This window comes from Pezoporus occidentalis, unplaced genomic scaffold (assembly GCF_034315485.1).
Source record: "Pezoporus occidentalis ecotype Australia unplaced genomic scaffold, CSIRO_AGI_Poc_V1 ctg2, whole genome shotgun sequence".
NCBI classification, from domain to species: domain Eukaryota; kingdom Metazoa; phylum Chordata; class Aves; order Psittaciformes; family Psittacidae; genus Pezoporus; species Pezoporus occidentalis.
The window spans coordinates 13,304,790-13,318,088 of NW_026913855.1; the positions used below are offsets into that span (position 1 = coordinate 13,304,790).

Below are 13,299 nucleotides of genomic sequence, written 5' to 3' on the forward strand. Positions count from 1 at the left end.
CTTACCTGTACTCCTTTTATATGCTGGAATCACCCTCTTAGGCAACTTTATCCGAAGTGATTAATGTTTTTAAAGCACCACTTCCTGGAGTCATGGCGTTTATCACAATCTTTTTTTAAGTCCCTGTATCTCCCAGTACGCATGAGGTGCAGGCTGTAAATAACCTTGAAAATAAGAAACAAAAATAAAGCATTTCAAGTATTTTAGGCACTCAAGGAGTCAGATTTACAAATTGGACAGGCAATATGGTACTTGTGGGAAATACACATCTGTATGTCTCCATCAGGATTGCTCTATAAACCTCTGTGTTCTTCTAAGGTGAAGGCAGAAGCAGAGAAAGTTCAGTATAAAAACTTAGGAAAATCCTGAGACAAACTGTAAATATTTTTTTGTGAGGTAGATGGTGTTATTTATTCTGTATCTGCAAGATAACTGGGACACAAAGGAATTAAGCGAGTTGCCTAAGGGTGAGACAGCTGGACAGAGAGGAAGGAAACCTAACCAGCCTCAGTTTTGAGATTTACTCTGTCACAGGTCCCGCTATAAATGGGCTATGCAGAAATGAATCTCCTAAGTCTTTTTCCCCTTTCCTGTCTTCCAGCTGCAGGCATTTATTTCAAAACATGTAAGAGATGTGCATGTCTGAGGGGCGTGGTGTTTATTTGGAGCTATGCTGAAAACACACACACTCTGTGTGCTAAGTGTCACTGGAAAAATATGGCATGCAAATGCAGACAGGCTATCACTTGCCCCAGAGGCAGCATCACCTGCTTCACACTTAACCTTGCTAACCTGGAGCAGGCCCTCCCCTCCTGACACCCTTCCCTGCCTCTAGACAGATGGCCCCAGCTGTAGGCAATGTAGATGCAGGTCTGCCCTGCCCATATTTATGGGTGGGTGGTTGCCCTCCCTTTGTTTCCCACCTGGAGTGTTTATTACTCCTTTCACCAGCTCTTCCAGGACAGCCTCTGTTGTCCAGGTAAATCTGGCCCCTAAGGCCACAGCTCCCCACACCCGGGGAACCTGTCCTAAAAAACGTTTCTCACCTTGTTCCTTTCTTGTTCTGTTTCAACCCTTCCCCTCCCTTCATGCAGTATCAGGTTGCCCCACCAAAGCTTTTGGTAAGGAACGCTGTTGAAGTCAGGCAGCAAGCTTAAAAATAACCCTAGAGAAAAAAGAAAGGTATTTAAATCAGGGAACTTGTCCTGTGTAAGGACCTAAGACATCTGCCTTGCAGCCTGCTTCCCTGATGGATATGGGCATGTCTTAACCCCTGCCTGGTCTTGCACATTGCGGGTTGTGTTTCAAAACTTGAGAATAAGCTGCTTCTTAATCTTCTTTTAGGCCTATTAAGGAACCTGGGCTTTGTTAATAGCCCTGTGCTCATGTGGAGCCTCCCCAGAAGTAAAGCCTTTCCCTGTGTTCCTGGAAATCCCTCTCCTGGCAGCATAAACGGTGGGAGGATAGTCTTCATCTCAACATGATGAAGCTCTTTTTCTTACCTCCATTTTGTGCTCTTCCTGCACAGAGGGGAAGTGGTGCTGCTTCATTTTGGAAGGCCAATGTTGGTTGCAAAAGGCGGTTGCTAATTGAGTGGGTGAGCGTGGGGTCAAACTCAACCCTGCAATTGTGTGAAATTGATTTCCAGTGCAGGAAAAGGGTTTCTATAATTTTCCCTTACAATCGGGCCCATTAGCTAAGCAGGGGATATATTACACTTGTGAGGAAGCACAGCACAAATACAGCTCTTAAGGGCTGTAAGCCCCGACTGCCTATGCTAATGGGTCGTGTGTTGGCTTGACCCAGTTTACAGGCTGTTGATTGAACATAAGAATTTAGAGCAGGAACAAAAAATTGTCCCATAAATAGGCTGTCTGCATTTTAAACCAAATTAGCCCCACAGTGAATGGCCTCCTCTACTGAATTACAGCATGACTGAGCCTGCGTTGGGGATTGAAAGGGATTCATGTGGCTGGTTAAGAGCAGCATTATTAAGATTATTATTGGGGGCTGGATCAGGCCCAATATGAATGTAATTATGCAGGACCTTTGAGCTACAATTATGTGTGACAGAAGAAGCCTAAGTAACTGATGGCAGAGAGTTTTTGGCCTTTACGGCCATGTAACTCATATAGAAGCAGACAGGGCTTACGGCACTGACAGACGGGTTGTAGTGAAGCTTGCTGTGCTGGTTGAAGATGTTTCCATCTCCAGCCGTGCACTCCTATAAAAGAGCTGGCAGAAGGGAATTGGTTCCTGAGCCTCAGTCGCTCTGGAGAGAAGCTCAGCACCTCAGGCTGTAGTTTCACACCACGAGCAGTTCAATGACAATAGCAGCCTTAAGGGATTCACACCCTCTACCTCAGCCTCCTGTCAACTTTTTGCAGACCTGCTCCACTGATTCAGTTCATAAAGAAAAAAGAAAGGGGGGATTACCCTCCCCTTCAAATTTAAGCAGATCAGCTCTTGAGTCTGATCATAGTCTGATGCAAGCTCTATAGCCCATGGAGCTGAAGGTGTAGGACAGGAATGGCCACCAATTTGGAAACAGGGGCCTTACCTTAAACTGCTGTTGAGGGTGGCTTTTTTTCTGCCTTCCTTCTGTTCCTGTGCTTGGAAAAGGCTGCTGCTGCCAGGCTGCTTTCCCCCCTTCCTGGAGGACCAGAGCACTCTCTCCTGCAGGCAATCTCTTCTGGCTGGACTGTGCCCTGCAAGCAAGGAGACAGAAAACATGTATGAAATCAGAGTGGAAGCAGCATGGAAAACAGTGTTTGGAACAGCATGAAATTTCACATGTGTTTTCATCTCCACGTTTGCCCCAGCCAGTTTACACACAGCAGAAAACACTACTTCTTTATAATGGGTGAGTACCTACGATTTATTGGAACTGAGCTGTTGCTAAACACATGGAGTAGCGATGTATTAACACATTGTAAAAGGCCGTTTGATCACCATGGGATTCCAGATGAGCTAACAACAGAAAATAAGCCGTGATTCAGAAATGACTCATTTCAGCATTTCTCTTTGATGCAGCAGTTCAAGCAAGCCCTGTCTATGCACATTCAAATGAGTTCACTGAATAGTCATTGAGCCTAGCCATGCCATGCTTACAAAGTCGTTTTTACAAAGTCTAAGTGCAGTTTTTGAGTATAAAAATTGGGCAATTTCTAGCAAGCCGTGCCAATGCATGACTCTTAATCACTCCTGCCTGCAACCCCTTCCTACGCTTAGAACCTTGACGCCAAATACTAGTTTTCCATGATTCGAGGTTCTCCAAAGGTAAGGGTCCTGAGAAATCACCCACACCGTGAGTCGTGCATCTTCTGTCAGGTTGGAAATAACAGCAAAGGGGGCGACGTCTCAGAGAGACGTGTTTCCTACAGACTCTGCATGACGGCAGGAAGAAGGCTGCTTCTCCTCCCGTCTTCCTCCTCCTCCTCTGCCTGGTCTCTGTACCGGCCGCGAAAGCACGGCGATACTTTAGCCGGCATTGCCATCCAGCGGCACAGGGGACAAATGACAGCGGAGAGGCTCGCGTGTAGGAGCGGGGACCCTCTTGATAGGTTTAATCGCGATACCCGGCTGGACAGGTTGGACCAAACTTGAGCAGCAACCTAATGGCTGGGTGTAATATATAATATATTGATAGCGTGCAGCACCACTGTGTAGTACCCTCTTGCTGTTAGCCAGGATGCTGCGGAGAAGCAGTGAACATTTATTTAACATAACTAGGGGATGGTGTGCTAACTGAAGGGTACACAGCCCACTTCAGAGAATGGATGTCAGTGAACCCTAAATCCTGACTGTGTTTGGATTTAGGGTTCTGTAAATTCTCTGTGCTTTAGCAGGCAGAATTTTATCATTGTTCTATAGATTGCAGATTTGAGTATATTACTCAGATGGTTGCTGTAATGCAGTCGCAGTCACCTGGTCATTCAGTTTTCTTTTTTCTGAGGTGCTGCTAGCCAGGATGCTCCCCCAAACCTCAAGCATTAAGTAACCAGTACATAAGACTACTGGTAAAATAATCTGTAAAAATATAGGGTCATTCTTTCCCCAAGAAAACTTGCAATATTTACATCAATATGGTCTGGGCTTTGAAATGTTTGTATTGCCCACCCGCTCTTCATGGCTTGGCCATGCTGCCATTTCTTCTTGCCCAGAGGGAAATTCTCTCAATCATATGGGTTGCAAAGGAACAAGGCCCAAGCCAAAGGAGGCAATGACAGTCATTTTCCGCTACTAATGTCATGAATAAAAACCACAAACCCCAGAACAACTGCTTGGGCTTAAGTGGTTGCATAAGAGAGAAAAAAGGACTGTTTTCTTTTTGCCAAAGCTGGTAGACAGGGCAGCACATAGGTTACTCTGCAAACCCCAGTACAGCTGCTGACCCCACACTGTGAAGCAGGTCCGGCTGCCACAGTGGAGTTTGTCACCACAGGACAGGAGGTGCTGGCTGGTGAATGCCAAGGACTGGCAGCTTAGGGACAGCATGGTGGCCAGCAAGGTTTGCCATAAAGAACTGATACATAATCCCAGCGTCTATGCAGCTGAAACTAGGGTGGAATACGTGATACTTATGACCCTGCAGCCAATAGGAAGAGGGCCACCCTCCTGATGTCCCTGTGGAAGCAGTCAGGACCCAGCAGAAACTTCAGCCACAGCTTCCGAACTGGGTACGTAGTTTTCCACATGGGTCTGGCAACTGCAGGATGAGTGGAAGGAAGAGAGCAAGAACCCACATTTACTAGGGAAAGGTAAAGCAGGGGCACATTGGCAGATGGTATGCTTTTAGACCCGATCAAATAGGATGTAAAACACCACAAATTTCATGCTGTACACACAGCAGCATCACTAGAGCTCGGTCCCTGAGCAGGCTGGATATTAAATTGATCAAACTGGTAATGAAAGTGGGAATTACTCCATCTGAGCTGACACAAGGCAGGTGACCTTATTAAAAAATATGCCAGTGTATTTAATGGGGTAGGGCAGTTTCTCAGGGAATTCATGATTAATGTGGCTATAACTCTGGAGATCCCACAGTTAATGCCCCTGGAAAAAGTCTCACTTCCACTATGAGATGGCCCGGCTGAAATTTTTGAGATGGGACTGTCTGAATAGAGGCACATGAATTCAGCCACTATTTTCAGACATAACAGCCAAGTCACACAAGAACTGCTGCGCTGATTACAGAACATGGTGGCCTCATGCTGGACAAGGCAAACTAGATATGTAAGAAACCTGAGTCTGCAATGTGCCTCTCTATAGTCTGTTCAGGCTAACCGCCAGGAGCACCTTAAACTCCCATGCTATTTAGTCATCACTGAAACAACAGAAGCCACTGTACAAGACACTGACTTGAAGTAATGCCCTGAGCAAGACCTGACTTGGAGAAACCTTAGTATCCACTGACAACCAACAGCCTGGAGCAGGCAGTGGTTGCAGCTGTCTTAAGCTATGGGCATGTATATGAAAAGGATCTGAGAGTGAGAAAAACAGCTGTCTGTGAACCTCTGAGAGGGAGCAGGAACTTTAGGAAGGCCATAGCATCCCAGCCCAGTGTTGTGTCCCCTGCAGGTGCTAATGCCTATGGAAGAGCAAAGGAGCAGGGAAAGCAAATGTGGCACTTTTCCTTACACCCTTCTAGCCTCCAGCTATCCTGATGGAGGCTTGTGAGATGGACACCATTGCTGTATACCCAGTAATAGTCCTGTCCCGTGAACTTGCCCAGTTACTTTAACACAGCTCACACAGCATTGAGCAAGCAGAGGCTTAGGAATAAAGTGCCTGTTTTCTTCTGCTTGCTGTAGGTGCAGGGAAAAGAGGCCTTTGTGCACATTCTTTGCAAACGGAAAGGAGTACAGCAAAATCTAACCTAATATAGGCTTGCGGTTCAGGCCAAGCAGTGTCATCATTGTGAACAACAGGCAAGAATCTGTAAGTAGTCCCCAAAGACAGAAACTGAGCCAAACTGGAAGAAACAGGCGCTTGAATTTTGAGGCTTCAGAGTGGAATTACAGTTCAAGGCAGGATCCAGGTACACTGCAAAAGAAGGTCCCTGAAAGCACTGTGGAACAACCTGTCATGAGACAGAAAACCCATGCTAGGGTACCAGCTGCCAAGGTATGTATGGTAACTGAGGAGCCCAACAAGAAAAACCTGGACTGGGAGAGGCAGTTTAGCAGGAAGGGACCAGACAAGATGAGGCTGGCTGCAGGAGCGGAGGAATGCAATGTTGTGCAAGACAGTAGTTTTCTATCCTCTTTACAACTTTCCAGTGACCCAGTATGGGGAGAATAGATTGTCCCAGCTTCAGTAATGCCATCAGGGTCTGTCTCTGACCCTATGGCAAGTGGTGATTGCAGCCACTGCCCTTCCCGTAAGAGAGCCATAAAATGTTTTTGCATAAGCAGTAGAACAAGGGACCAAAACATAAGCATGAGCCTCCACCCGAAGCAAGAGGAAACAGGAAGGTGCTTGGCAATTTGAAATACCTGGGAGTGGAGTGCAAGGCTTTTACTGAGAATTGTTTTGGTTGTCTGTACATCAGCAAAAAAAAAGGAAAAATAATATACTATCTTCATGGTAAGACAGTGGCAATTTTAAGCACAAGTTTTGGGCTTATGCAGTGTGAGACAGATGGCTCATCAACACAGATTGCTTGTCTAGACTGCTGGTTATACAAAGAGGACACCTTGGCTCCAAAGGGAAAATGAGGCAACAGAAGCTGAAAGTCCAAACCTTAAGAAAAACATCATTCTTTGGGCTACAAAATGTGGCATTTCTTCAGGGAAGAAAACTGCAGCTGCATGGCACTGGCCAATTTCTTTCCCAGTTTGACAGCCAGCATTTGTCACTTGTTACACGTTATGTCTGCCAGATATGTCTGCCATTACTCTCTAAGAACCTGGCAGGCTTTAACAATCATGGATGTCTAACATTATCTCTCAAGCAGACCTGGAGTGCAGTGTGATGGGAATACTTTCAATCCTAAAAGCCCTTTGGGAGAAACTGGAGCCCCACAAACCAGGTGGCACCTCACCCCTGCTTACAACTTGATGGTGTGGGAAAAAGACATTTTCCAAGTCCAGGCTTGGTTCTACCTAAACCTAGTACATCTGTCCCAGGTAGGAAGATGCTAAGGACAAAGGAAGCATACCTACCACAGCCCTCTGAAAGAGGATACTGATAATTCACTGAAAGAAAACTAAACAAAGAGATGTTACAGGCATCAAGGTAATTTGCCTAATGACGTGAAAAGACATGAGAGGTGAAATACCTGTCAATAGATAAACAGTTATAAATTTATTATTTATTAAATGATTTTTCTTTATGCTTAGGATGAATCATCAAAGTATACAAATATTTTTCCTTCTAGAGTAGTCTGGGACTATCCTGAGCCTACCCAAACTGCAATGCTAATGGTCATTAGCAGAGATAAGCATACTTCTAAATGATGTCAAAATACTTTTGTTATAGTTTCTAAATGTAATAGGATCCCCAACCCAGCTGCAACCAAGCTAGGTGATACTGTAATATAGACAATCATAGGAAAGAAAGCTGGAAAAGACCTAGAAAATTACCAGGTCCAGACCAGTATGACCTGCAAAACTGCTGAAAAATCTACACCTAACCTGCTTCTGAAAACCGTTAGTAGGAAAATTCCAACCTCTCCAGACTATCTAATCCACATTTAACTGTTTATCACTACAAAGCTTCCCTCACTCTGATCTTCACCTCTCCTGATGCTATCTAAGATGATTAGTTCTTGTCCTACACACAGAGAACAGGGAGAATCAGCTACTCCCTTCCTATTTGCACCAGGATTTGCTTCTGGCTTTCCTTTTTTTTTACATATTTAAAGACTTTCTGCCTTTTTTTTTTTTTTTTTTTCTTTATGGCATAATAACCATGCGTATATTTCAGTTATTCCTGACAGGGGGTGTTTCTGAGATCCCTATGACTCTCATGTCATTTCATACCTAGCAACAAGTTATATTGCCAGAATAAAGAGCACAATAATGCTAAATGATTAGTGGAGCCATTAGAAATAAAAGGAGTGATCCATAGAGCCACTCTCTGGAATAGCCAGTCACCTGTACCAGCAGGCAAGGCTGTGGTAAGCTCTGCTTGGCAGTGCAGGTTACTTCTGCCCTTGGTCACACAGGGACTAACCAGGCTACAGGGACGCTGCCCTGGCACCTCACTATGGGTCTGACATCAACTGCCACACTTCAGCAACTGAGGGGAACACCTTGGGCTCATGTTCATAAAGTTGGCAAGTACCCATATCTTTGCAAAATCCAGTGTAAGCTACCTTTGGACACCTCTCCAGTGCAAATAATAGCTGCATGTGTACATTTGTACTTTACTATACATTAATCTGTAACAAGAAAACAGATTTCTCCCAGTGCCTTGACTACACCAGTGTCATCTATAAAATCCAGACATATTTAACAGAAGAAAACCAGCTTTGCCACCACAGCCTGCCTGTCATCTATTAGGACATGTTTAATTATGTCTTGCTTTTTCTGTGTAGGAGGATAAATGAGCTGGGAAGAGAATGCCGTGCTGTTGCTCCTAAGCAGCTGATGAGGAGTAGTTTGCACAGAGGTGAGTACGTGTCCCTGTTGGAAATTAATTGGAGAAGGAAGTAGTAGAGTGCTCTGCTTAGTACCAGTAGCATATCTGACTGGCAAAATGCACTCTGCTACAGACTAGGCAGTGTCTCTGCTCCTGAAACCTTTATAGCTAAAAGACTACCACAAATTCAGACAAGCAGTGAAGTTCCTGCTGCATAAGAAGCTCTGCATCTGGAGCTTGAGAGCACCACAAGACAAAAGCAGATGAGATGCTGTATTGTCTGGCCCCTGCTGTCTTGCAGACAGATGTGCTCACTAACTGCATACGCTTAGATTACTGGATGATTTTACTGGACCATGTGAGCTGAGCTAGCATTTGCCTTCATATGTCATTTCATTTCTCCTCCCATTTGCTGCCAGTGCTGCTGCCTTGTGACTATCCAGTGTCAGTGTGTCTGCGTGGGAGCTTCTGTTTAAGGTAGGCTTGTATTTTCTTTTTGAATAGTCAGATTGTGGCTGGCTGGGAAGTGCAGGGATAGCAGCCGTTGCTCTGAACAGGAAAAAGCAGGGGCAGAGGAGAAGAGGTAGGAATAAACTTTAAGTGCTCCTGTGTTCAGACTCTGCTTAAGTGCTCCTGTGTTCAGACTCTGCTTTCTCTTTCCCTCTGTTATACAGTGCATGGAATCATAGAATAGTTAGGGAAAGGACCTTAAGATCATCAAGTTCCAACCCCTCTGCCATGGGCAGGGATACCTCACACTAAACTATGTTACCCAAGGTTCTGTCCAGCCTGGCCTTGAACACCACCAGGGATGGAGCATTCACAGCTTCCCTGGGCAACCCATTCCAGTGTCTCACCACCTTAATAGGAAAGAATTTCCTCCTTATATCCAATCTAAACTTCCCCTGTCTAAGTTTTAACCTGTTACCCCTTGTCCTGTCACTACAGTCCCTAGTGAAGAGTCCCTTCCCAGCGTCCTTACAGGCCCCCCTTCAGATACTGGAAGGCTGCTATGAGGTCTCCACGCAGCCTTCTCTTCTCCAGGCTGAACAGCCCCAACTTTCTCAGCCTGTCTTCACATGGGAGGTGCTCCAGTCCCCTGATCATCCTCGTGGCCCTCCTCTGGACTTGTTCCAACAGTTCCATGTCCTTTTTATGTTGAGGACACCAGAACTGCACACAATACTCCAAGTGAGGTCTCACGAGAGCAGAGTAAAGGGGCAGGATCACCTCCTTCGGCCTGCTGGTCACGCTCCTTTTGATACAGCCCAGGATACAGTTGGCTTTCTGGGCTGTGAGCGCATATATACCTTCCAGCTCAGGAGGGGCATGTGAGTAAGGCATGTGTTAGAGAAGATTGCTGCCAGGCAGGGCTGCTCCGAGAGAAGAGTTTTAGGGAGACTGTGGGCATTGCATGACATTCCAGATCAGCACAAGATCAAAGAAGTTCCATCTTGTTGTGAGGAGGTGTGAGGGATGAGGACATCCTTTTCTTAGGCACAAAACAGTGGGCTGTGGCTACCTGCACTTCCTAACCAGAAAAACAACACTGAGGAGAATAGCTCGTAATAGCTTCACTGTGATTTTAACATTAGTGCCAGTGCAGACTGAGAGCTTTGCATGTGAGGGTCACGAAAAAGAATGTCATGATACAGATGGTTTAGTGCTAACAATAGAATAGAAAATGCCAAGTGACCCCAAATAGACATAAAATGCATGATGCTTGTCACTACTGACTGAGGCCAAACAAGAATTAAAAACTAAGAACTAAGAACTAAAAAAAAGAACTAAAAGGCTCTGCATCTTGCTTTTTAAGTTAGCTAACAAATTAGTTGAAACAAATTATCTGAAGTTTACTGAGTATGAACTATATTCCTAAGATGCTATCTTTGTGGTATGGAAAGGTCTGTTCCTATTTATCCACAGTGAAGCCATTTCAATCGCCAGTCCTACTGGGGAGTGTGTTTCCACTGTAGGAGCCACACCTGTAATGCTGACAGAATGTAGAGAAAAGTGCTCCTCTCATGTTATAACAAGAATTGCTACAATTCAGGGAACAATAGAAAGGAGTGGCATCACAAGCATCAGTCATCAACAGTTTTTGTTCTACCAGCACAGACCCCTCTTACACAGCCTCTGTCAGGCAGCATGGTAAATTTGATCTGTTATCATCATTTTGTCCAGTAACTCTGTCTTTGCACCCGAAAGGTGCTGAGGTCCAATACAATCCACAGCAGGAGAACCCATGGGCATCATAAGGTCTCCTGGACCTTGCTGCTCTTTCACAGACACTTGCCATAATATAATTCAGATTTACATCTCGATTTGGTTGCTCCTTGCATCTAAACTTCAGATGAGTCTGCAAAATTGACACTTCAGTAATACCTGAGAGTTTTTCTGTTCAGGTGGCTCATGTGAATTGCACACTCTGTTTCTTTATTCCACTGATGTTATCTTTATTTCCTTTCTTTTCTTTTTTTTCTTTTTTTCTGTGTGCATGTGCAATATCTGCCTCTAATCCAAGGCATTGATCTTATCTCACAAAGAGCAGCACAAGGCAGAACTAGTAAAAAAACCCAAACCACAAAACCTCAAAGATTTTGAGAGCTTTGTTTCCCACAGCAATCATTTGCATGTATGGATATTGTCCAGGGCATTTAGATGCCTTGGAAACTGTCTGCTGCTATACAGCTAGGAAAACTTTTAGGAACTTAAATATGTATATAAAAGATACATATACACACACACACACACACATATATGCACACACATATATATGTACCTAAGGAAGCTGTTTTCTCTTCGGTGTTGAAGTTTGTTTTACTAGCATGGTTCATAGCAAACAGGTAAGTTACATGATCAACAAGAAAACAAGATCATTTGCATGTATTCAGGCTTTTAAATACAAACTATTCTAGAGAATCGAGGCACCAGGATGAAGAAGTGGCAGCAAGCATGCAGCCTTCTTTCCCTAAAGGCTAGTAATGTCGAAGGATCATGTTTAGTCTGGATAGCTGCAAGGGTGTTGCAGCAATGTCTGTGCAAGGACATCCAAACAAAACCACAATGAAGCACACTGAGGAAAAGTTAAAATCTTGCATTTCATTGTTATGATGAGCTGGCCTATCTCTTGTTTTCTGCATATATATGTATGTGCATATATATATATATATGTATCTTTTTTATATATATTTAAAGTTCTTAAAGGTTTTCCTAGCTGTGTAGCAGGTTACATAGTGCCTAAAATGGTTTTGAAAGCATTTGAGCAGATGTTTTCAAATTCATCTAAGTCCCCTGGACAATATCAGCCTTTGGTGTCTGGAAAATCTACGTGTGGTCTCTGCCCTGACACTCCCCCAAGAAAATCCTGACTCCTGTAGAAATGTTGGCACCTGCCTCTGCCTCTGGTTTTCTTCCTTTCCCCGTTTTCCTTTCAGCTGGATGGAGGTCTCATATTAAGACCATAGCACAGGGGAAGAAATGGTCTTGCAGCTACCTGACACAGTGAGCAGGTCAGAAGATGCTGAACTTGATCTATATTGTGCACAGAGGACAGCAAGCTCCTGCTGGCCTTGTAGTCAGCTGTGTTCATGGCAGTTTGTGTTACTGAGGTGTGAGGTGGGGGAGTGTTTTTCACTCCTGGCTATAATTCACTGTAACAATCAAATTCGGAAGAAGCAGTGTTTTGAAGCACTCTGGACAGCTCTGTGCTCCCTAGGACAGCATTCGCCAGTAACTGAGCTAGGACATGTTTTACCCTCATGGCAGTATTTGCTGTGCATTTCTTTGCTAGACTTGGTTAATAGTCTCATTAACCATTAACCTGCTCATTAAGCATTAACCTGCTCATCTCTCTGAATCCTCATTTAACAATCCATACTGCTGGGCTGTGGCAGCATTTTCCAGGTGATTTCTCAGCAGAATCAAGTGGGTCTTTGTTACTCCCTGGAACTTTGCACACCTCTGTTCAGTCCCCTCAAATCCATCTGAGATATACTCCTTCCGAAGGCACTGGTGTCCAAGAGGAAGGTGGCTGTGACCACAGCCATCCCTACCTGTCCCTGATGATTCTCTGGTGAGGGGTGGCTCTGCTGCTCACTGTCTCTGGGTAAACCTAACTGCAAGGTCTTTCCTGCACCAGTGCCCATCTTGGGCGATGTTCTGGCCACAAACCCTTAAAAAGCTTCTTCAGTGCTCCTCTCCTCATTACAGCTTATGACTGTACCTGATGGGCTGCAGTCTTCAATCTCTTTGAACACAGAGTCCTGGAGACTGTTTGGAGCCATGATGGGAGGAAAATACAGCTTCTGGGAGAGACCTGCCAGCACCTGAGGTGACTTGTCTGCATTGAGTTGGAAGGCAGGTGATGGTGTTTCTGATTCTGTAACATGCTGGACTGCCCAGTCAAAACATTTACAGGCATAACCTCAGATCATCTGATACTGACTTATCATTACTTCACATTGAAGCAAAAAGACATGATGTTGAAAAAAGTTTATATGCCCCAAATGTGCTGCCTCATGGCAGGAGATCCAGATGAACAGACGCACAGTTGGAAGAGAGAGAGCTACAGGCATTTCACTTTAGTCAGAGCTGTGCCACAAGCTTTCATTGCATAAGTATGCTGTTATACCAAATGCATGCATGGCTCTTAGAAACAAGAATTATTCATCAGAAAGCCTAAGGTTAGCTTAAGTAGTTTAAATAGCAGGT

General features: G+C 44.7%; 1 long non-coding RNA gene across 1 annotated transcript; it reads right to left on the minus strand.

The window, feature by feature from the left end:
• Window positions 1-391: 391 nt before the first annotated feature.
• On the minus strand, window positions 392-4,651 carry LOC134163095 (uncharacterized). The gene is made up of 3 exons (XR_009964567.1): window positions 3,382-4,651; window positions 2,561-2,708; window positions 392-1,621 (listed from the first exon to the last, which is right to left on the minus strand). It is a non-coding gene; the product is annotated as an uncharacterized LOC134163095 (long non-coding RNA).
• Between the last annotated feature and the right edge of the window lie 8,648 nt (window positions 4,652-13,299).